General features: G+C 40.4%; 1 long non-coding RNA gene across 4 annotated transcripts; it reads left to right on the top strand.

Moving 5' to 3' along the window:
• Positions 1–584: 584 nt before the first annotated feature.
• Positions 585–25,222, top strand: LOC149131877 (uncharacterized). Of its 4 annotated transcripts, XR_016244896.1 has the most exons (3): positions 585–1,540; positions 2,221–2,254; positions 22,043–25,222. It is a non-coding gene; the product is annotated as an uncharacterized LOC149131877 (long non-coding RNA). The 4 variants fall into 4 exon arrangements; XR_016244895.1 differs by lacking the exon at positions 2,221–2,254 and having other exon boundaries at positions 1,162–1,540; XR_016244894.1 differs by lacking the exons at positions 2,221–2,254; positions 22,043–25,222 and adding an exon at positions 2,499–3,905 and having other exon boundaries at positions 1,316–1,540.
• Positions 25,223–25,616: the final 394 nt, after the last annotated feature.

Here is a 25,616-nt window from a genome sequence, read left to right as displayed (position 1 = left end):
ATTGGTCACCGACTTTATGGCCAGTGTGCGATTTTTGGTCCTCGTCTATATGGCCAGTGTGCAATTTTTTGGTCCCCGACTTTATGGCCAGTGTTCAATTATTCGTCCCCGGTTTATGGCCAGTGTTCAATTTTTGGTCCCCGTCTTTATGGCCAGTGTGCAATTAATTATTGGTCCCCGACTTTATGGCCATTGTTCAATTTTTGGTCCCCGACTTTATGGCCAGTGTTCAATTTTTGGTCCCCGTCTTTATAGCCAGTGTTCAATTTTTAGTCCCCGTTTTTATGGCCAATGTGCAATTATTGGTCACCGACTTTATGGCCAGTGTGCGATTTTTGGTCCTCGTCTATATGGCCAGTGTGCAATTTTTTGGTCCCCGACTTTATGGCCAGTGTGCGATTTTTGATCCCCCATTTTATGGCCAGTGTTTAATTTTTGGTCCCTGTCTTTATGACCAGTGTTCAATTATTCGTCCCCGTCTTTATGGCCAGTGTTCAATTATAGGTCCCCGACTTTATGGCCAGTGTACAATGTTCGGTCCCCGACTTTATGGCCAGTGTTCAATTTTTGGTAGTTGAAGGTATGTACATACATGTACGTACATATGCATATACTCATATATTATTTGTATTTTATTGAAGGAATCCGCGTTCTTCCTATCAAGTTCACAGGTGCCCTTAACTCAGTCAGACCCATTAAACTTCACTTTTTCCGGGATAACACTTAACCCCTCCCCCTTTCATCTCCTAATCATTTGTTTACCCTGTTGTCTCTCTCTACCTGACAACGACACGTCGGCGCCGCAAGAACGTGCCTGGCGACGCAAGGTCGTGTCTGATGCCGCAAGAACGTGCACCCTACTGGCTATGCAAGCAGGGTAATGTCTGTTCTCACCGATCAGAAAGATAGTCCATTGCTGGGAAATCTATTTACAATTGAGTGGACTGCAGCTATATGAAATGAGGTGTTTTGCTCAAGAATACAATGTACTGTGCTCAGTATGGGAATTGAACCCACGATCTAGCCACTGTGAGTGCAACACCCTAACCACTAGGCTCCATAACTTCACACACACACACACACACACACATGTATACATATCCATAGACGTACATATGTATGCCAATCATTTTCATATCTGTTTTCCAATCTAGCATTGGTGCGATGTATATATATTTGATGATTTTTTTTTATTTACTTCTAGATCTTATTCATGTCTTTAACCCTTACCTATTGCTCAAGTAAGGGATCTCTTATTCCAATGGTTTATTCATTAACAGGGGAAATGATAACAATCTAATCGCTCGTAGCTAAAAAAATTGTCAGAGACATCAAATGTAAACACGAAATATTTGAGCAGAAGTTGTAATTAAGGCGTAAGTGAGAGAATGTTTTGGTTCTGTCAGGTGTCCGTTACGGAAGTGAGGATCAGAGCATGCGTAATGGTGAGCGGAAGAGGTCAGAGGGCAACTGGGTGTCATGGAAACCGAACGTGTTTGCAACGAAGAGAAGAAAACCTTCCCCTCCAGATTGTCGACAGGTAAGAAGAAAAGCTCATTTCTCCTTGTTTTTTTAATGTCAACCCTCCTGTTTCTTAATTTCCCCTTCATACCACAACACACACGCTTTTGTGAGAAGCAGAGGAGTGTTTATAATCCGTAAATAACTTATACTGAAAAAAAGAAGAACCAAAACAAAACAAGAATACATTCTGGCATTTTAAATGAAGATTTCCAAGAGTCTCTTCTTCACAGTTCATTTAATCTACGAAAACCTCGCCCTTGCCTGAGCCTCCTATCATCTTTTCATTTTTCTTATTTCTTTCATCATTTTTCAACGACGACTCCGGTCTGTGTCTGTTTTTATGTATTTATGCGTTATAGATATAACGAAATCGTGCCAGCAATGTCTCATTTTAAACTAGAAGAAAAAAAAAAGCCTTACAGATTTATTCTCACCTGCTTCAGATGTGTATGTAAAATGCAGAAAACAATCGAAGTTTTATGCATCAAATGCATCTATTTTCAGTGCATCTGTTCGAGTTTAGTTGATACAACAGAGACAATGCTTTTATGAATTTCATAAAATGCATTAAGGCAGTAATTATTATATTGTCTAATTTAAACTCGAAGAATGTTTTGCGGATTTTACACAATCCATAAATACACAAAAACAAAAAAGAAAAAAAAACATCCAAAGTTTTATTATTTTTTGTTGTAGTTATTTCATTTCCACACAGCTGAAATGTTAGAAGGTAAGTTTCTATTTAAAAACCTGATATATATATATAAAAAAAAAAGTCTCACATTTTATGAATCTTCTAGCCCTAACCCTACCCCCCCCTTCTGTTAAACTTTAAATCACTGTGAAATAGGAAGTTAGTATTGTAGAACAAAGATCAGTTTGATCAGATATGTTGGAATCAAAATGGTGTAGAGTTTCTTTTTCTTTTGTTGGTTTGTAATATTTTAAGCCACTTCACTGAATTTCCTTTGCAGATTCATAGCTTGTTGAGAGCCTCCGAGAAATGTGCTGTTGGTCAGACCAAACTCAAACGAGTGCTCATCTCCATAGCCGGTGTGTCCACACTTGTTCTCAAAGGAAATTCCGAGTTGACTGCAGAGACCTGCAATGGCTGCTAATATTTTTAGAGATTCAGGACGATTTTGTCTCTTGATATTTGTGTTATTTTTTGAGTCCTGTATCTATTTTGTCCTTGTCTGCATGAGTGGCTCTGTGGTTAAGAAGTTTGCTTCGCAACCACATGGGCTGACCAAAACTTTCAGAGTGGATTTGCTAGATGGAAACTGAAAAAAACTCATATATATGTGTGTGTGTGTATATATATATATATATATATATATATATATATATATATATATATATATATATATGTGTGTGTGTATATAGATATATATATACACACACACACGTGTGGTTATGTACAAGGAGTGAGAGTGAACGAGTAGACAGGCATGAAGAAGCATTGGAGATTGATTTGCAGTGCTGCTCATTGGGGTTAATTGATGATGGTGACTTTGCATGTGGTGTGTCCCCTCCCCTCCACTAGTACCAAGACCACCATCATTCACCCTAATTTCAAAATGTTTTTAAAACTTGCGCATATGCGCACGGCCTGTTATTAATTATCGGTTGAATGACATCACGTAAAGTTTGATAATTTAAAAAATTTTTATGAATTTGTGTTCTGCAAATATCTTGTACAATTATGCAAGTCCCACCCCCATAAACCTCTGTGGATCCTCAAATTAGACTTAACTGGTATCGATCCCAGTAGGAATGAAAAGGGCATTGCTGGAATTTTTGTATAGATTTAAGAGGTATGTAAATGATAAATTGTTTTGATAACAATTATCTGTTAGTAAATATCTTTTCCTTACACACACACACACACACACACACACACACACACAAACAAACTACCTTTATCCTGTGAGGTGTCGAAATTAAAAATTTTAAATTTTATTTTATGTTTTAGTTATTTTAGAACTTCAGATTTTTTTTCTATAATTCTATTTATATAAATTACCATTTTGTGTGATGTTTGGGCTTGTAGAGACTGCAGTATATTTTTGGTTACTGTTATAAAAAAAGTGACAAGGAATAGTCCTACAAAAATGAAAGTAAATTACATGTTACCAATTCTTTTAGTCCTGCCACCTCTGTTTACCATTCTTGTATACTTTGAAATGGACTTTGTCTCTGTAAAAATTTTTTGTTTACTCTGTACGTTTTCTTCCTTTGGCAACAATTTCTCAAAGATCAATTTAATTTTTCAATCGAACATTAGATCTGCAGGTGACTTGCCTGAACTGATATTTAGAATTTATTTAGCATTTCGTCATTGCCTAATTTTTTTTTTCTCTCTAGCACTTGCTTCAAAGTATCTACAAATCATTCTGCTTGCCCATTTGACCCTGGGTGGTAGGGCGGAGTAAACGTGTGCTTGATTGCATGCATTTTATACAATTTCTTGAACTCATCCTGTAAATTATGTTCCATTGTCCGATACTGTGGTGTCTGGAACATTGTATTGAGCAAAAAAGTTCATGCAGGAACTTTGCTACCTTCGCAGTAGGTTGACTGCACCTACATACTTCCGGTCACATGGTAAGGCTATCAACAATGTAGTAGGCGCCATTCACTGGTCCAGTGTAGTCTATATGTACTCTGGACAATGGACTCAGGCCATGATTGGTATTTGTGGTGCCTTGGCTGCTGGCACACAACCTCTACAAGATTTTACCAAATTTTCAATGTCCTGGTCCAGTGTCGGCCAAGACGCATAGCTCCTTGTCAAAGCTTTCATTCTTGACATCCCCAGGTGTCCACTACGAAATTCATGTAATATCTGTTTCTGTAGGGCAGTTGGTACCACCACAGCCTTTCCTCAGCTTCAATGTCCCAGGCTTTGGGATTGATGTCGGTCAGTTTTAGGCTTTGCCTCAGCTGATCCTTGTATCAGTGGCATGGATGGCCACACAGTGGTCACCAGATAAAATCTGACGCAGTAGCTTGGTTTCTTTCATTCTTGCATTTGTGGCCTGTCCATTTCAGGATGATGGCCTCAATGCTATTGTTTTAATTTAATATTGAGATCACATATTTTTGGTATCTTTTTACAATTATATTTTCATGTTCTTGAATTCCGGATGGATTTGACGAAAGCCTTCTTGACTCTATCTACATTTTCTGTTTCTGGTTCAGAATCTAATATGATTGTCTTTTCTGTTCTTGAAAATATTTTATAAGGTCCTATATAACAAGGACTTAACGAATGAGGAGTGATTTCTTTATTACCCACAAGGGGGCCAGTGGGGACATATAACAATTAGAAAAAAACAAAAACTTATGATAAAAATGAATGATAATGAAAATGAGCTACTTTATTTCATTATATTGGCTATGAAAGCCGTACATAGGTGGAGTAGCTGCGGGCTGGACAAAGACATTGATGAGATGAATGATGAACACGATGATATTAATGGGAGAAGGCAGAAGTCCCCCGCCGAACTCTGCTTCTCTAAAACATTGTTCTTTTATAATTTACATATTTGAGGCAATAAACCTCTTAGCACAGTTTCTTATTGGACTCAAGCTCCTTACAATGAGGTACTAAGCCTCTTACTGCAGACGACACCATGTCCTTAAAATGAAGCACCTGCCTCTTACAACTCTTCTCATGGGTCACATGCCCCTTCAGTATGAGGCACTCATCCTCTTACAATCTTCCGACCCAAAGTGCCACTTAGGCACTCCAACAGTGCCACGATCGGAAGCACAATATATCCACAGGGAAGGAGTCCATTCAGGCTATGTCTCTTCCCTTGACAAACCCTGTAAAAAAGCTCTCCCAACGCCTCCTCTCACCTTCTGGAGAAAACCAAATATTGTTCCTCCATTTGTTCGAGGCTACAACTTCCTCCGTCGGTGGCACAATTCCCACCGACGGGGCTTTGGAACATGCCAGCAGTGTGTATTAGCAATCGTTTTGTTTGGCCAGGACATACATTCATGGGTTACTCTGTTTCTCTGGCACGAAAAGAGCCTGGTAAAACCAGTAGAGATGTCACGGCAAATGTATTGGAATCAACTGAAATTGCAATGCAGAAGAATGTGATTTACCTATTTCCAAAGCAGACCCTGAGCAGTTTAAGGGGGCCTTTCGTCAAACGATGCTGTTGGGAGGCATTGACCTGCCCCTGCAGGTGCCAAGTTGCAAGCCCGACTGATTTAGGCTGGTTGACTTTTGCCCCTGCCACTGCTTCATATTTTTTTAATGGGGTCTTCTTCACGAGGTCGCTGCCCTTCATCAGACACGAGGATGGTGACTTCATCCACATATGCTGTTGCTCCCTTACCATAACGTAGATCATGCGGTCTTCCCCCACAGTCCCCAACCTCCGCAGCAGTGGGTCAAGGGCTAATACATGCAGAAGCAGCAACACGGGGCAGCCCTGGCAAATTTAATGCTTGATTGCGAATTGTTTTGAGAAGAGACCGTTCACCTGGACGATTGATTCGATCAATGATATACATAGCATTGATCCAGCCATGGAAAGTCGAGCCCAGTCTGACCCCCCACCAGATACCGATGGTCAACCGTATCGAATGCTGTAGACTGGTCTAAATTCACCAGTGCCCCACCCTTGCCAGGAATTTTTCCTACCTGCTCTATGGTGTAGCAAATGAGGTGAAGGTTGTCGTAACAAGTCGGAAAAGGGATCTGCTTGCATCATGATGACAAGATGCTGTAAGGAAAGTATTTCCCAGCAGCGAAAGACCAGACCTAAGTCAATCAGAAACAGCCAGAATCATCTTCCTTAAACATTGCTGGATAAAATTTGCTAAGTTGAGGCAGAAATCTAGGGCAGTTTCTTTACAGCAAGGTGCAGACAATTGTTGCCTTCTTTGTTCACAGCGTTTACGTCTGCACAAAAAAACTTCTTTTAAAAAAAATGAAACTTTTAAATCCACACCATTCCTAATATCACTTTTAAATGTCAAGTCATACCCTAATTCAAACACAACTATGCTTTCCCATTGGACACCTCTTAAACTTCCTATGAGAAATAATGACTTTGTGCTGATAGAAGTAAATGAGAAAGAGTTATAATATATTATTATTCATAATTTACATTTGTTTTCTTATGGTAATCATAAATATAATAGAAAATAGCACAAATAAATAAATAGTTGATATACTGGAAATTCTTTCTCTCGAATATGTAGAGGCATATTTATATAATAAATATTGATCTACGTTATAATTGTTTTTTTTATGTGTTTTAACTTTGTTTTTTTTTATGTATTTGAATTCTCAATGCAAATACTCTTAAACATACGGATTTCGAACCAATATTTTGTGATTTAGCATTCCTTGAACATAGAATTTCATGTGTCTTTTTGAAATATTGTACTCAAGTGGCTTATGTACAGAGATATGTATTGTTTATCAATCAAATATTGTATATAAGTCAAAACAAATTGTTGACTTTGTCTTTTTCGAAAATTTTTATATTATAATGTAAATAAATTGTTAGATTGTCAATTGTATTTTTCTATTTAATTTATTATTTGTAATTTATACTCCTATGTCTGTGGTATTCAACTGCTGTACCTGTGAACTGGATGTTTTACACTCCATATAATTTTTTTTTCTTTTGTTACATTATATATATATATATATACACACACACACGTAAAAAGAACCCTTCATGTGTCGTTGATGCCAGTGTTGCCTGACTGTTTCCATGCCAGTGGCAAGGAAAAAGCATTCTAGCATGGTCGTTGCCAGTGCCGCCTGACTGGCTCCTGTGCCAGTGAAATATAAAAAGCACCCACTACACTCTCATAGTGGTTCATGTTAGAAAGGGCATCCAGCCGTAGAAACCTTGCCAGATCAGATTGGAGCCTGGTGCAGCCTCCTGGCTTGCCAGCCCTCAGTCAAACCATCCAACCGACTCAGTGAGAACAAAGTCTGGCTGACCAGCTAGAACCTTGGCCAGAGGGAAAAATGAAGTTTACTGTCAGCAACTGTGAGACAACGTCCCACAACCCTACGAGCTCTAATTCTCTTCTCTTACAACATCATTCTATCTCTCTCTGTAGTTACTACTAAACATTGAAATAGGACACAAACACAAACTTTACTTCGCATGCTTTTGGATCTATCAGAACCTGTCCGTCGAGGCAAGGTATTGTAACATAATGGTAAACAAACACGTCCTTAAAACTTCAAGCATTGTTCATCTTTCACATCCTACAACTTGCCAGTATAACAACAAATTTTTATCGTCAAAACCGCTGACTCTGACATTTCATAATATTGTGTCCCTAATCCAACCTTACCCTTTACGACTGGTAACTACACAAATTATTATCGTTACATATATATATATATATATATATATATATATATATATATATAATATATATATATATATATATATATATATATATATATATACACGCACACACATACACCTTACAAACTGATTGGCGGCAAGAAGGGCATCCAACTGTAGAATCAAACCACAAATGAACCCATAAGCTTCCTTACCAACCACACGGTTCCGGGTTCATTCCCTCTGCGTGGCACCTTGGGCAAGTGTCTTCTACTATAGCCTCGGGCCCACCAAAGCTTTGTGAGTGGATTTGGTAGACGGAAACTAAAAGAAGCCCGTCGTATATATATATATATATATATATAATCATCATCATCATCATCATCGTTTAACGTCCGCTTTCCATGCTAGCATGGGTTGGACTATTTGACTGAGGACTAGTGAAACCGGATGGCAACACCAGGCTCCAATCTAATTTGGCAGAGTTTCTACAGCTGGATTCCCTTCTTAACGCCAACCACTCAGAGAGTGTAGTGGGTGCTTTTACATGTCACCCGCACGAAGGCCAGTCAGGCGGTACTGGCAACGGCCACGCTCAAAATTGTGTCTTTTATGTGCCACCCGCACAAGACTCAGTCCAGGGGCACTGGCAACGGTCTCGCTAGAAAATCCTACGAAGGCCAGTGAGGCGGTACTGGCAACGGTCACACTCAAAATGGTGCATCTTATGCGCCACCCGCACAAGAGCCGGTCCAGGGGCACTGGCAACGATCTCACTTGGCTTGCCGGGTCTTCTCACGCACAGCACATTTCCAAAGGTCTCGGTCAGTAGCCATCGCCTCAGTGAGGCCCAATGTTCGAAGGTCTTGCCTCACCACCTCAGCCCAGGTCTTCCTGGGCCTACCTCTTCCACGGGTTCCCTCAACTGTTAGGGTGTGGCACTTTTTCACGCAGCTATCCTCATCCATTCTCAGCACATGTCCATACCAGCGCAATCGTCTCTCTTGCACACTACAACTGATGCTTCTTATATTCAGCTTTTCTCTCAAGATACTTACACTCTGACGGGTATGCACACTGACATTACACATCCAACGGAGAATACTGGCTTCATTCCTTGCGAGCTTACACATGTCCTCAGCAGTTACAGCCCATGTTTCACTGCCATGTAGCATGGTTGTTCATACACATGCGTCATACAGTCTGCCTTTTACTCTGAGTGAGAGTCCCTTTGTCGCCAGCAGAGGTAAGAGCTCTCTAAACTTGGCCCAGGCTATTCTTATTCTAGCAGCTACACTTTCAGCGCACCCACCCCCACTACTAACTTGGTCACCCAGATAGCGGAAGCTATCGACTATCTCTAGTTTTTCTCCCTGGAATGAGATAGAAGTTGTTTCCTGTTTGTTTACAGTGTTTATTGCACCTGAACATCTGCCACATACAAAAACTAACTTCCTAGTTAACCTGCCTTTGATATTGCTGCACCTTTTATGTGTCCATAGCTTGCACCGGGTACGTCTTATAGAGTTACTACCTACTCCTTTTCTACATACTGAGCAGGGCCATCTACCTGAAGGGGTTTGTATTTTATCTACCTTCCTACTTATTAGGATTTTGGTTTTAGCTAGGTTGACTCTAAGGCCCTTCGATACTAGTCCTTGCTTCTACACCTGAAACTTCTCCTCTAGTTCTGATAGTGACTCCGCAATTAGTGCAAGGTCATCAGCATAGAGGAGCTCCCAGCGGCAACCTGTCTTGAATTCCTCTGTGATCGCCTGGAGGACTATGATAAATAGGAGGGGGCTGAGGACGGAACCTTGGTGGACCCCTACCTCTACCCGGAATTCATTACTGTACTCATTTCCAACCCTCACCTTACTGGCAGCATCTCTGTACATGGCTCGCACAGCTCTCACTAACCATTCTTCTATCCCAAGTTTCCTCATTGACCACCAGATAAGGGATCGGGGGACCCTTTCAAAGGCTTTCTCCATGTCAACGAAAGCCAGGTACAGAGGTTTATCCTTGGCTAGGTATTTCTCCTGCAGCTGTCTTACTAGAAATATGGCATCAGTGGTGCTTTTACCTGGCACGAACCCAAACTGCATCTCATCTAATTTGACTCTCTACCTAATTAGTTGGGCTATGACCCTCTCCATAACTTTCATGACCTGATCTAACAGCTTGATGCCTCTGTAATTATTTGTATCTAAAGCGTCACCTTTACCTTTGTAGCAGTTGACTATGGTGCTGCTACACCAGTCATTGGGTATGACTCCTTCATGTATCACGTGGTTCGTAATATGGGTGACTAGGCTGTAGCCAACACTGCCAGATATTTTGAGCATCTCTGCAGTGATTCCTGATGGGCCGGGGGCTTTCCCTGTCCTCATACTCTTAATTGCTTTATCTACCCTGGTGCTATCAACTCGAATAGCTGGTCCCTCTGTTGGGTCGACATACGGCAGGCTCTCTTTCTCCCATTCATTCTCTTTATTAAGCAGTCTATCGTAGTGGCATCTCCAGACCTCTTTCTTTGCAGCCTCATTTAGTGCAAGATCTCTCTCTGTAGTTACTACTAAACAATGAAAGAGGACACAAACACAAACTTTACTTCGCATGCTTTTGGATCTTTCAGAACCTGTCCGTCGAGGTAAGGTATTGTAACATAATGGTAAACAAACATTTCCTTAAAACTTCAAGCATTGTTCATCTTTCACATCCTACAACTTGCCAGTATAACAACAAATTTTTATCGTCAAAACCACTGACTCTGACATTTCATAATATTGTGTCCCTAATCAAACCTTACCCTTTACGACTGGTAACTACACAAATTATTATCGTTACATATATATATATATATATATATTTATATATATATATATACACGCACACACATACACCTTACAAACTGATTGGCGGCAAGAAGGGCATCCAACTGTAGAATCAAACCACAAGTGAACCCATTAGCTTGCTTACCAACCACACGGTTCCGGGTTCATTCCCTCTGCGTGGCACCTTGGGCAAGTGTCTTCTACTATAGCCTCGGGCCCACCAAAGCCTTGTGAGTGGATTTGGTAGACGGAAACTGAAAGAAGCTCGTCGTATATATATATATATATATATATATATATATATGTGTGTGTGTGTGTGTGTGTGTGAAACAGGTAAAAGAGAGTAAAGATTATCTATATATATAAAAATGAGAATGTGTGTCTGTCTGTCTGTCTGTCTGTCTGTCTGTGTGAATCCCTAAAACTCGAGAACTACACAACCAATTCCATTCAAATTTTACACATGCCTTACTTAGGGTTCCAGTTGTGTTTTAGTCAAAAAAAATTATTAACTTGTTGCAGAGTTCGAGCTCACGGCAACATAATATCTCCTCCACTATTACGTGTCAAAAGTGAAACAAAAACACTCATGTCAAATACTTTCACTTTAAAAATGAAACTATTCCACTAACTGAAACAATCACATTTCGATACTGTAGTGACAGATACTTTCACAGAGAGAGAAAGAGAGAGAGAGAGAGAGAGATGTATATGTATACATATACATGTATATGTACACCATTTCGATACTGTAATGACAGATACTTTCATAGAGAGAGAGAGAGAGAGAGAAAGAGAGAATGAGAGAGAGAAAGATAGAAAGAGAGAGAGAGATGTATATGTATACATATAGATGTACACGTATATGTATATATATATAGATCTATATATACATGTATATGTATACATATGTGTAGATGTATATATATATATATATATATATAGATGTACATGTAATATGTACACATATATACATATATACATGCATACAGATATCTATACATATATACACCCATCACACACACATACACATGCACACAAACACGCACATTAGTCATTTGTTTTCTTATCCAAAACTACGTCAAAAGTACTGAATGGATCTTTATGAAATTTGGAAATTATATTCTTTGCATAACGGCCATAACTCCTATGAAAATTCATATATTTTTGATGTTGATGAAATTTTAACCCGAACATAACAGATGAGCATTATTTAGAAAATGATGTCACACGTTATCAAGGCTACCATTCTTTCTGGATTTGCAAAAGGGGATGACGTCTTTATTCCAAGAATTCCTCTTACTCCATCAGGAGCAGACATTCCTTTTACATTCAGAAGACTACAATTCCCCCTTCGTGTGACTTTTGCCATGTCCATAAACAAATATCAGGGTCAAACACTGTCTGTAGCTGGTCTTCTCTTGGAAGAGCCCTGCTTCTCACATGGACAACTGTATGTTGGCTGCTCAAGAGTGGGCAGCAACAAAAAACCTATTTGTATATGCTCCACAAGGGAAAACAAGGAACATAGTTTACAATGAGGTGTTATAATCACAACAGCAAGAAAGTATGTACATGATCACCTTCTTTAACGAAACTTCATTGACTTTCATATATTTATATTGATATACATATATATATATGTGTGTTTGGGTGCGTGTGTGTATATACATCTCTATATATAAAGATGATGCGTAGTCTAGACGGCGTTTTTAGATTTCATTATTCTCTTTAACCCGGGCAACGCCGGGTATTTCTGCTAGTGTGTATATATATATATATATATGTGTATATCTGCCTATCTGTCTGTCAGTCCATCCCCCTATCTATCTGTCTGACTGTCCGTCAGTACACCCATCTGTCTGTCTATCTGTCGGTTGTTTGTTACGTTGACTTCCGTAAGCTGAAGTCATTTTTCTCTGTTAAAAAGCTGCCCAGCAACTTTTGCCTGGCCTCAAGCGAGGCTTTCACCCTTTAAAGGGTGAATTTTCGAATTTTAAAACATTTCATAAAAATGTTTTTCATCTGTCTAGAAAAATGAACAGCCTTTCTAAGACTGCCAAGTGTTTCGGTCTTTAAATTAAAATTGGGATTTCCACCATTGCCGCCGACGAGGCAGACTTCAAATAACACTCAACACATTGAGACACTGTCACACTCACCCTTTTGAATAAGCACAATACACATACTGATCCAAGTGGGAAGGGGAGGCAGAAACAACGAAGACACTGATGAAACAACGAGCAGCAGGGCAACCCCGACTATCACTTCTCCTCTCACCACTACTCTCACTTCCGTCCTGAAAACTGCCATCACCGAACAACAAACAATGTCACGGACAAACTAAATGATTTTGCTTCTGTTTGAATGCAAAAGAAATATTTAAAGTCCTTCTCAAAGGAAGAACTTCTACAATGTAAACAATTATTATACAAAGAAGACAAAACCATTAAACTGAACACCTCACACAGCATTTTGTAAGACATCCCCACCCCAAAAATCCCCATTATTTACAAAACACTGAACATAAAAAATAAGATATTAGAAGGGGCCACTTAAGAAACAGTTGGGAAATGTGTACAGGCCATAATGAGCATTCAAAACATATATTGCAAGAGTGTAAAGATTTGCCTGGATCGAGGTTCGATTTGATACGGAAGAACGGGCAAAGGGACACTCGACAAAAAGTGTTTGGATTGCAGGGGATTTCTAAGGATTCCCACTTACCTTGGTTATCGGGTGACAACGGTAAAAATTAAGAGATGAATGGCAAATGGCCATGGAGGGGGGGGGAGAAGAAAAAGGGGAAAGAAAAGAGACATAAAATCAAACAAAGCAGGGAGGGTTCACCGCTCAGAAGAGCAAAACTCCCACACAAAATAAAAAAGATTGACAGCAACACTACAAACACACGAATACCAAATGGCCCCACGAAAGTTGATAGCAATAAACACAAACAATTCAGACCTAATGTAATACACCAACAGAAGTGAATGTGAAAACAAACAATCACCCATGCACAACACAAAAAAACCTCCTTCACGTGACACAAAACATACTGAAATCTCTCTACCTTGATGCAGGAGGGAGATTTCAAAAGTAATTAACAGGAAAAAAAAAATGGACAAAAAACATTCTGAGAAATGATTTTGAGGAGGGGAACAACCAACCTTCAAACAGTGACTTTCTCTCTCTCTCTCTCTCTCTCTCTCTTTCTCTCTCTCTCTTTCTCTCTCTCTCTCTCTCTCTCTCTCTCTCTCTCTCTCTCTCTCTCTCTCATTCTTTTCCTTTTGTTTGTAAAACACAACTTTCGATAGGAACATGCTTAGAATAGGTTGTATAAATGTGCGTGGCTTGGGGTCCCCATGGAAACAAGGCTGTCTGTTAAATGAGATCGAGTCACAGAATAGACATATAGCCATCAGTGAGACCAGACTCCACAACCCACGGTCTCCCCAACACATGTTCAGCAGACAATTTGACGTTTGTTTTTCTCCGTGTCTGCCAAGAATGGGAGGAGGTGGTACCATGGTGCTTTTAGGAAGAGTCTGGACCTCAAAGTAAGAGCAATATTCCTAGACCCGGAGGGTAGGCTGGTCGTTTTGGATGTCAATGGTGTGCTTTTCGACCGATAACAATTTATGCACCGTCCTTAACAGGTCAGCTGGATTTCTTTCGACGTCTAGAGGTTTTCCTGGGAACGTCTCGACTTTTACTTTCAGTGGGGGATTGGAACGCTACCTTGGACATGCAACTAGACTACGTGGGTAGAGATAGAAATAGAAGGGGATGTAAATGTTTCAAAGACCCACTCAGACATTTCCAACTGTCTGATAGGTACCGACTGGACCACTTGAATGCACTAAAGTGGACATGGACCAATCGCATCGGGCCATCCTGATCGTAGTTAGATAGTGTTCTACAGGACAGTGGATAGGGATAGTGTAGGTTGTCCACAGTTTCATATAGTCAGCTACACAGGTCATAAATTTGTGACTTGTATGTTTGACTTAGATAAGAGTCATAGGCAGGGTCCCAGTTACTGGAAACTAGATGCGTTATTCACGGCGTGCCAGGCTTACAGAGACCGGATTAGCACACTAGTTAAGAGGGCGTTGACGGGCACCAGCATCAACAATAGATGGTGGTATGCCCTAAAGAAAGCAATTAAAATAGACTCGGTTGGGTATAAAAAGGCTCTAGTGATAGATCGAAATAGAATAGAGGGAGACCTAGTTAAGAAATTAGAAGAGGCACATACATGTGGCATCATGTCCAATGTGTTGGCAGTGAGGTTGGCCCATGACCAACATTTCAACGCCAAACACGAAGGATATGTTGTCAGAGCTAGGATGAGTGCTCTGGGAAACGAAGGAGTTGGAGCCACCTGAGAGGTCCAAGTGGCAGAGGCGCAACAAGGCAACAAAGCCACCATTCGGTCTCTGACAGATGAACAGGGGCGCGAATTACTCGAGCCCGAAAGAATGTGTGAGGCCTTTCAACAGTAATTTGCCCGACTGTACGGGACAACTGGTGGGTCAGAATGCAGGGTGGACTTTAGTGCCTACCTGCATGGCTTGGAGTGTATGTGGTGCAATGACAGGCTGGGCTTGGACGGTCTGCCTTACGAGCCTTATTGTCATATTCCAGACTTGTTTGGAGGCATTTTGGCTGCAGTCTACTGTCACTGGCATCAAAATGGGAGTATCCGCAGTTTTGTGAGGTGGGGAGCGGTGGTAGCGTTAAAGAAAGATCCAAACAAGGAGATTGTTATAGATCATTTTCAGCCCATCACTCTGCTCAACGCAGATTTGAAAATTTTGGCCACGGTGCTAGCCGAGAGGTTGGAGCTTATCGTTGAGACGCAAACATGCGCTGTGCCGGACAGGAGTATCCATGACAACTTCCATCTGATGCGTTACATCATAGACAGGGTAGTTAAGGAATCGTGCATGGTCGGGGGCACCGATCAGTTTGAATCAATCGAAAGCTTTCGATAAGGTTGACCATCGTTACTTAGAAGCTGTCCTTAGGGCACTGGTTTCGGTTCCTTGCCTGAGGTCACCGTGGTCTTTTTCGCAGACTCCTCTTTCCACAGATAAACTTAATTTGTTTTACCTTTTTACTCCACTTTATTTTGCTGTTTACACGCCCCAAACTTTTTTAATCGTTTTTGTTTTCCTTTCTTTCTTTCGAATAGAAAAGTTCTACATTGTATTTTCCCCTCTGTATACGGCCCTGTGTAGCTAATAAAGAAATCTATCTGTCTGTTTAATGGTCTACGTTCTGTCTGTCTATCTACACACACACACACACCTATCTATGAAGGGTTACGTAAGTTACTCAAGAGTTTCGTAATTCAGACTCGTCAAACTTTGACGAAATCCATTCACGGAACTCTCGCACTTTCCCTCATTTATTTAACTTAACAACTAAATCTTAAATAGATTTTACTCAAATTTACTGCTCCCCGCCTCTTCTTTTATATATATATATAAATTTGTGGGCTTCTATGAAGCACATACACGCTATATATATGTATGTGTGTATATATATATAAATATAAACAGGCATATATACAAGGGCCGGGAACAGGGGGTGCAGCGGGTGCACCCACACCCCCTAGAGTTTTCAGGGGTTGCAAGATCAAAATTTGCATCCCCTACAAAATCTTACCAGTTGCAGAAAAAAAGTGTTTAAAATCTATCGGTATAAAATGCTTAAGTTCGATCTCGTTTCAAAACAAAGAAAAAAATAAACATATAAATAAATAAAAGTAATGAAGCTGGCATAAAATTCCCTAGGGAGTTTAGAACCACTAACTTCTGAACTGAAGGCAAATAGCGTCAAAATACCAAAACTTAATTGACAATAACAACAGTAGCAGCAACAATAACAACAACAAAACCAGCATGTATGGTTAATTTTGAATATATAGCATTACTTGAATTCTTGAAGACAGCTCCCACTTAGTTTCTGTCTGTCAATACTTCTCTCCATCTTTTAGTACCACTCCCAAGTTCTTTGTAATTGGTGTTGCTAAAGACTTAAAACACGGTTGACTGGATTCGACCGTTTGACCCCAGTCTAAAAATAAAACCCCTTCAAAATTCTTTCAATACAAAACGACCATTTAATACTCCATACCATTATTTGCTTGACCACTGCCTGGGTAAGTGCCTTTTTTTTCAACTCCAACCTGATTCACCTTTTCATTAAATCTTTACTTTCCTTTTGTCTTTATTCCTCTCTATCTGCTTGAGTTCCTTAGGAAATAGTTTCCTTTTTGCGTTACTACTAACAAATCGTATCTTAAAGACGTAGTTTAGGCAGAATACCTTATATATTGACAACTTTCATTTTTTATCTTGCCTTAATTCTGTCATATTATTAACCAAAAGTCTTCCTGCCTATATATAAAATAGTATCTGCGTCATATCTGTTTCCGATACTGTCCTGCTTTTTCGTTTTATATAGAAAACGTTGATTTAATTAGTTTGATAAGTGCCTCTGCACGAAACTCTCGAACCTTCAGTCACTATGTAACTTTCTCCGATGAATAAATCTATACTTATTGAGACTGACTCAACATAAATTCTATTTTTCATGTTTGATGAGAACCCAATAATGTTCGGAAATCGATTACAGTTGTTCATCTTTTTTTTCAATCTACGGAGAAATGGCTAAATTTGCCCTCTTTATAAATATACGATATATATATAAATCTAAATAGACCTCGATAATCGGCTCGGGAATCTCCCCAATGACTTTACAAAGGTCACTTGGGGCCCCAATTCGCCGTGAAACCATTTGGTAGCTGGTATCGTTACGAGGTCTATTTATATTTACCCACTTCTCTACTTGGAGAGTAAGCCCTCCTCCGGTTATATGGTTTTACCGTATATTATCACATATGTATATATATATATATATATATCTCTCTATATATATGTATATATGTGTGTGTGGAGAGAGAGAGAGAGAGAGAGAGACGTAGGTAGGTACATATGTAAGCACACAAACACGCCCGCATATATATACGAATGTATGTATTTGTGTGTCTGTATGTCACCCCACCATCGCCGTATAACTAATGTTGATGCGATTATGCCCCTGCAACTTGTCGGTTCGAAAAAAGAGGCGTATAGGCCAGTTGTTGTTGTTTAATCCCAGGTCAGTCCTGATCCGGGCAGCTCTACAATCAAAGATGTTCCAGCAATGACCATCTCTTCTGTTATTCAGACAGAGTGTATCTAGGACTACATTGTGTAATGTATAGTATAGTGTTCAGTCTTAATAGCTACAGTTGTAGTTAGTTCCGTCTTGGTTCAACTTGCGCTTGGTAGCCTCTTCGTTTACACCCTTTAAATCCCACTTCAACTCAACAAAACTCTGTTACACACACACACACACACATACATGCAGAGCCACCTTTGAAAGTGTCAGTCTTTAAGGGATTATGTTCGTCCACCACTGTTTGGCCTTCATTGCTGCACATTCTCTGTGTGTTTTGTGGATAAAGTTTCCTTTCGATCTCAGCAGAACTTTTTGCCAGACACTTTGTTCACGTCGATTGAAGCAATGACAAATAAAGGGTCTTCAATGTACCTGAAAATTGAAGGAAATGATGATGGATAATGAAACGAATAATGCATGGCAAATTGAATGCAATTTAATAAATGATAATATACGTGTGTTTAATTGTAATCGTCTAAGCCCTCTAACCACTAAGCTACACACCTGCACTTGTACGTATCTCCTGGTAGTTTTGTCTCTTGCATGTGAGATATCTCTGTGGGTTTAAGTGGAGCGGGGTCAGTTGTCTGATGTTCCATGGGGTTTGCTGCTAAGAAATCAGATAGGGTTTGGCAGTCTGTTATTTTGGAACCAGTTTTCTTGGTGATTTATCCAGGGTTGAAATAGTTGCCTGGCAATGTCTGGGGGACAACGGATTAGATGTCGGTTGATTATCCTGTTATGTTGTTATTTTATAGGTGTGTGGCTCCTGGTTAGGAGATTCAGCTCATAATCGTAAGGGTGTGGGTTTGGTTCCCACACTTTACTTCAGCTCACTCAGCTGGCAGAAATGAGTCATACCTGTAATTCAGTGGACCAGCTTATCATGTTCTGTGTTCTGTGTTGGATTTCCCTGAGAACTACATCTACCGTATGCATGTCAGTCGCATCTTGTCTTCTACTATAGTCTCAGGTTAAGCAAATCCTTGTGAGTGGATTTGGTAGAAAGAAACTGGAAGAAGCCCATCACATATATGTGTGTCTATGTGTTTGTCCCCCCACCATTCCTTGACAGCCAATGCTGGTGTGTTTGTGTCCCTGTAACCTAGTGGTTCAACAAAAGAAAGCGATAGAATAAGTTCTGAGGTTGATTTCTTCGACTAACACCCTTTAAGGTGATGCTCCAGCATGACTACAGTCAAATGGCTGAAGCATATAGAAAACAGTAAAAAATGTCTGTGGTGCACTTAGCCACTTGCTTGTTAATTTCACGAGCAGGCTGTTCCAGTGATCGGAACAATCCTAATTGACCAACAGCATTTTTAGATGGTGTTGGATCACTTGACACTTTGGTTTGCCCTCATTCTGCGCTGTGGTTCTGTCTTCAAGTGGTTGTGAAGTGTTTTGTTTGCCAGATGGGAATGTGGTTGAACACCATCCTCTTTTCTGATGTTGTGAGGATGCTGAAGGATTAAGGGGGGAGTGTGGTGGCTGTTGTTGTTGGTGTTGTTTAACCTCAGGTTAGTCCAGATTGAGCAAAATCCATGATCAAAAGTATCACAGCCATGACCATCCTGTCATTAACAAATCCAGAACCACATGACACAGCATATCCTGAGTCTAGCCACCATGTAGTGGTCTCCCTCATTGGCTCATACATACATACATACATATATATATAGATAAGAGAGTAGGGTGTGATTTGAGGGAGATTTGGCTGCTATTTCTAGCAGGTCCAGCTACCATGTAGAGGTCTCCCTCATTGGCTCATACATACATATATACATAGGTAAGAGTGTAGGGTGTGATTTGAGGGAGATTTGGCTGCTATTTCTAGCAGGTCCAGCTACCATGTAGAGGTCTCCCTCATTGGCTCATACTTACATATATACATAGATAAGAGAGTAGGGTGTGATTTGAGGGAGATTTGGCTGCTATTTCTAGCAGGTCCAGCTACCATGTAGAGGTCTCCCTCATTAGCTCATACATACATATATACATAGATAAGAGAGTAGGGTGTGATTTTGAGGGAGATTTGGTTGCTATTTCTAGCAGGTCTAGCTATCATGTAGAGGCCTCCCTTATTGGCTCATACATACATATATACATAGATAAGAGAGTAGGGTGTGATTTTGAGGGAGATTTGGTTGCTATTTCTAGCAGGTCTAGCTACCATGTAGAGGCCTCCTTCATTGGCTCATACATCATCATCATCATCATCACCATCGTTTAACGTCCGCTTTCCATGCTAGCATGGGTTGGACGATTTGACTGAGGACTGGTAAAACCGGATGGGAACACCAGGCTCCAATCTAATTTGGCAGAGTTTCTACAGCTGGATGCCCTTCCTAACGCCAACCACTCAGAGAGTGTAGTGGGTGCTTTTACGTGTCACCTGCACGAAGGCCAGTCAGGCGGTTCTGCAATGGCCACGCTCAAAATGGTGTCTTTTATGTGCCACCCGTACAAGAGCCAGTCCAGGGGCACTGGCAACGATCTCGCTCGAAAATCCTATGAAGGCCAGTCAGGCGGTACTGGCAACGGCCACGCTCAAAATGGTGTCTTTTATGTGCCACCCGCACAAGAGCCAGTCCAGGGGCACTGGCAGCGATCTCACTTGGCTTGCCGGGTCTTCTCACGCACAGCACATTTCCAAAGGTCTCGGTCAGTAGTCATCGCCTCGGTGAGGCCCAATGTTCGAAGGTCTTGCCTCACCACCTCAGCCCAGGTCTTCCTGGGCCTACCTCTTCCACGGGTTCCCTCAACTGTTAGGGTGTGGCACTTTTTCACGCAGCTATCCTCATCCATTCTCACCACATGTCCATACCAGCGCAATCGTCTCTCTTGCACACCACAACTAATGCTTCTTATGTTCAGCTTTTCTCTCAAGATACTTACACCCTGACGGGTATGCACACTGACATTACACATCCAGCGGAGCATACTGGCTTCATTCCTTGCGAGCTTACGCATGTCCTCAGCAGTTACAGCCCATGTTTCACTGCCATGTAGCATGGCTGTTCAATGAATTTTCAAAATTCTAGTCGTTCTATTGACGGGATTTTGTCAAAAGAAAGTGAGCTAAAAGTAAAAAAAAAAAAACCCTCTTTCCATCAGGAAAGGAACCTTTGGAGAAAACTCCAAGCTGCCATTATATGGAATTTTTTTTTTTTATTTAGTGTTTAATTTTATTTTTCATTCTCGAATTAACTGTCACGATATCTGCAAGAATAAATTGCATTGATATAAGAACTGCCGTTCAGTGGCACCAGTTCTGTAGAGATGTTTGTTTGGCAAAAAACTGGTGCCGGACAAAACTCCAATTGCTGGTCCGGACCATAGAGTGGAGTTCCATGAAAGTTTGTTCTTCAAAAAGAAGAACAATGGACGACGAATGTGTCGCAAAACTTGGGTTGTTGGATGTTATGACACCACAACCATAAAAAGGATTTCTTCAACGTCTACCCGATAGGAGTGCAGAGATGTTGGAGAATGTTATCAGACAAAACGTTCTTGCAGAAAATTTATGACTGACAATTTGGCAAGCTATTGGAATCTGCATATACTCGGTTCCATTCACCAGACGGTAAATCGTTCCCCAAATTTCTTAGATCGGTCATCGGGGTATGTAAAAATCAGCGGAGGTAAAGATTATGGGAGATTATTTTTGTTGGTTTTATTTTGAAATGAAAACATTTTATCAAGGTACGATTCAAGAAGATTGGATCCAGGGCGCGCATCCGCGCATGCGAGACGTGACTAGTCGATCCTACGACTACCTAGCGCGCGTGCGCGTCACGCACAAAACATGTATGAGGGTGTTTGCGTTTTGTTTACAATGTGTTTTATTTACTTTGTTCAAAATAAACCAAAACAAACCGTCCTGCATGTTTTGTGCATACATGCATTGGCAATAGATTGTTATTGTAGGATCGACTAGTCACGACTCGCGTGCGCGTGCGCAATAGCAGGTGTGTGCGCATATTAATGGCGGTGAATTCGAATGTGTGAAAAAAAGGTAAATTTCAACATTTCTCTCGTTCAACACCCGACAAAGCATAAACCACAAAATTCACCTTTATTCTGTAATTCTATCTCCAGAAAATCGAAAAATACAAGTTATTCGCTGAAAAATTCTGCGCCAGAAATCGCAAAAGAAGCCAAAACCATTTCACAGCTGATGTCTTCTGCTGAATCGCAGACATTTTCGAACAAGGTAAGGCAAAGAGATTTCCTTTTAATTGGCTTTCGCTTGTTTCAATAAAGACAAAACAAAACACTAACATGCTTTTGCTTTTGTTCAGACTTCGTTACTACTAATTTTTATAATTTCAGCATTCGTTTATTATTGTTTTCAAACGTATTTCTGCCAAATGTCATTTATAAAACATGTTTAAAGAAAAAGGGGGCGGATGCAGTCACGCCCCTCACCTTCGAAAATGTGTTTTTTAGTGAAAGGTTTCTTCGGAAACGTGTCAGTTTATTATTACATGTGTGTTTATATAGATGTCTGTAGGTATATAACGTGTGTATTCGTCTTTCTATAGCTCGAGAGAGAGAGAGAGAAAGTTGTAATGGAATTGAAGGCTTGTAATGGCTGTGGAGTATCTCTGGGTCAGTTCGTCGTACTTTATATTGTCTGATATCGTCTTTAAATCACATTTCACCTTCCAACACTTATAACCCCTCCTCAATCTCAATATTTCGTCGTTTTTTTGGCTTTCGGACACCTGAGTGTTTTGTCCATCCATCGACATGCACAAATCTTGCAGTTCTCCATTTTGTTCTCTTCTGGATCCCTTCCTGGTCTACGCCTTTCAAACACGCGCGAAACAATTTCCAGTGGGAGGGGGGGAGCCTGTTGAGCCTTGTGTTTTTTTGTATTTGTTTTTTTTCTCTTGCTTTGTATCGGAGGGGAATGGGCGGAGGGGGTGTCTGAGAAGGTGGGGTGGGGCGGGGTGTATGGCTTGGGGTTCTAATTCAATCTGTCCTTTCTTCCTCTTCCTTCAGCTACCATCCACTGTTCTTTGTTTCTCTTTTCTTCCTGTTGCACCTTCTCCGGCCCCTTTCTAACTTCTTCCTGACTTCTCTGCTTCTGCAGAGGCCTTTTTTAGCCACATTTAAAGCAACCAGGGGTTCTGCCCTCCACCCCCACCCCCACTCTCAACACTACGTCTCCAATGGTCACCGTTTCCACCATATTTTCAGTGGTTCTGCCAATACCCAATATGATCAGGTCCAATGTTTGCTCTTTCCATACAGAATTTTCTGTTTTCGTGGCCTGCAGGACGGCTATTTCTTCTTTACTTCTGAGAAGAACAGCCGCCACAACCCAAGCCACATCTGTTTCTGGTGGGATTCTCTCCACTCTAATCCTGGAAGTCCTTCTTCCAAGATATGTAGGTTACTGTGGTTACAGCATATTCTTTTGCCTTTCCTGCCTTCTTGAACCACAATTGTTCCAAATCTGCTTCCTCTGCCTCAACGTTTTCAATTTTCCTTTCTTCCACTGAGTACACCTTATATATTTACTGTTTTCTTACCCATATTTTCCAATACTTTCTGGAGTAGGGACAACTTAGCATCACCACCGATCCTACGTGCCATCTTCTCATATTTCTCCATGTTTGTCAGGTCCACCTCCTTTTTTGTGACTTCTGTCACTTCAGCAAATCTTTCTTCTTCCTTAAACACTTGTCCATTCTATCAACTGCTCATACGAGCCACTCCTCCGAAGAGGACAATTCGGACCCCCTAAGGTCTGAATAGAACATGTTCCTTACTGTTGGCATTGCTGATCCTGCTTAAGGCGGAGAGAAAGCACAAGACAGTCGACCCCTCCTCACACAATCAACAAATACACCAACACTATGTAAAAGCGTGAGAGGAAATGGGAAAGAAGAAAGAGAGCGAATGTCTTAATTCTCCTGCTTAAATAGTCTTGCCGATGAGAGTCTTGCTGTTGTATTAGATTGATAGATAGAGAGATATTGATATATGTAAATATATATGTGTGTATATATTTAAGTGCAAGATCTCAGGATCAAGGTGTAGGAAGTGAGTAAGCTTCAAGCAGTCCATAGTAGAAAGTATAAAAAGCAACTTTGAAGAACATTAGTGGTTTATTGTCAAAGAAGATTGTAAATGTTTTCGAAAATTAGGGAACAGAGGAGATAAAATCACCAGCAGAACCTCAGAAATAGTAATTAGCCTAACGAGGGGTACTCCACTAGCTACTGATAAGGGTGAATACACCTTAGTTAAATGAAGGTTACATTGTTGTCAAAATATCTCAAGAGAATAAGGTTCTGCTAGCTGGGAGACATGTTACTGGGATTTTCACCTGTTCCAATCCCTAAATTTGCATGTGTCTGTAGTTATATGTGTGTTTGTGTGTGTGTGTGTGTGTGTGTGTGTGTGTGTGTGTGTGTACATGTATGTAGAAGAGAAGAGATGAGAAAGGAATAAACGATCATCTTCTGAACTTTCTAGGATGATTGCTCCTTCCTTTGTCATTCCTTTTCTTATTACTGCTCCCTACTTGACTAATGTGTCATTCTGGTGTATATTCAGTTTCACACCAGGTTATTTGGATCTCAATGCCTTAGCAATATATTCTTTTACTTGTTTCAATCATTTTGATTGTGGCCACGCTGGAGCACCACCATTTAGTCAAAGAAATCGACCCCGGGACTTATTCTTTGCAAGCCTAGTACTTCTGTTGGTCTCTTTTAATGTATTTTAATTATCATGTGCTTTTCAAGAGGCTTTTATAATTGAAGATTTCAACTTCACAATTCAGTCTTAATTCACTGTGAGATACATGTTTCAAGGTTGTATTAATGTCCAACAGAAGTGTACCCCAACACCGTAACTTTGTTTCCTCATAGCTGCATGCAACAAACATGAATATTTGAAGATAAAATTCTTTACAAATGGAGTAGATTACAATTTTATCTGGATTTGTTGTGAAAAAAAGTTTTGAAGGAGGGTGAAAAGAGGAGTTTCAGATAAATCACCCATGGGTTGTGAATAAAAATAGGGAAACAGAATACTTTGAGAGAAAAACCCCACCCTTTTTTTTTTAAAGCTAATTTCAATAAGGCAAACCCCCATCTGTGTCATAAACAGATTCACTGTAGACACAATAAACATATGGTCCTGTGATATTGGACTGGGGTGGAACAGTTCTCCACTATCTACTTGAAGCTCTTCTATAGGCACTGTACTAAAAATAGCAACCCTTTATATTCTTAAGGTAGTGATATACAAAAAAGAAAACTTAATAAATTTATCATACAGACAGAGACATGGCTGTGTGGGAAAGAAACTAATTTTGTAATCTCATGGCTTCAAGTTCAGTCCCACTGCATAGCACCTTGGGAAAGCGTGTGTATATATATATATACATATATATATTGATTGAAGTGTACAGTATTATAGTACTATGTATCCATTGTGGCCATCCTTACCAGTCGGTTTTGCACTTGGGGCTTAATAGGTTGTTAGATAACAGTCCAATTATGTAACCCTGCACTCTTCAGAGCAGCTCTACTGTCTGTTTTGTATGGTTTCTATGACTGAATGCTCTTCCTAACTAATGCCAGCCACTTTACAGAGTGAACTGAGTTCCTTTTTATGTGGTGCCCATGCACATATGTTAGTACATTACAAT

Source organism: Octopus bimaculoides, chromosome 18, assembly GCF_046866305.1.
Source record: "Octopus bimaculoides isolate indiv1 chromosome 18, ASM4686630v1, whole genome shotgun sequence".
NCBI classification, from domain to species: domain Eukaryota; kingdom Metazoa; phylum Mollusca; class Cephalopoda; order Octopoda; family Octopodidae; genus Octopus; species Octopus bimaculoides.
The sequence above is the reverse complement of the archived record's forward strand: the minus strand, read 5'-3'. Positions and strand labels throughout refer to the sequence as shown.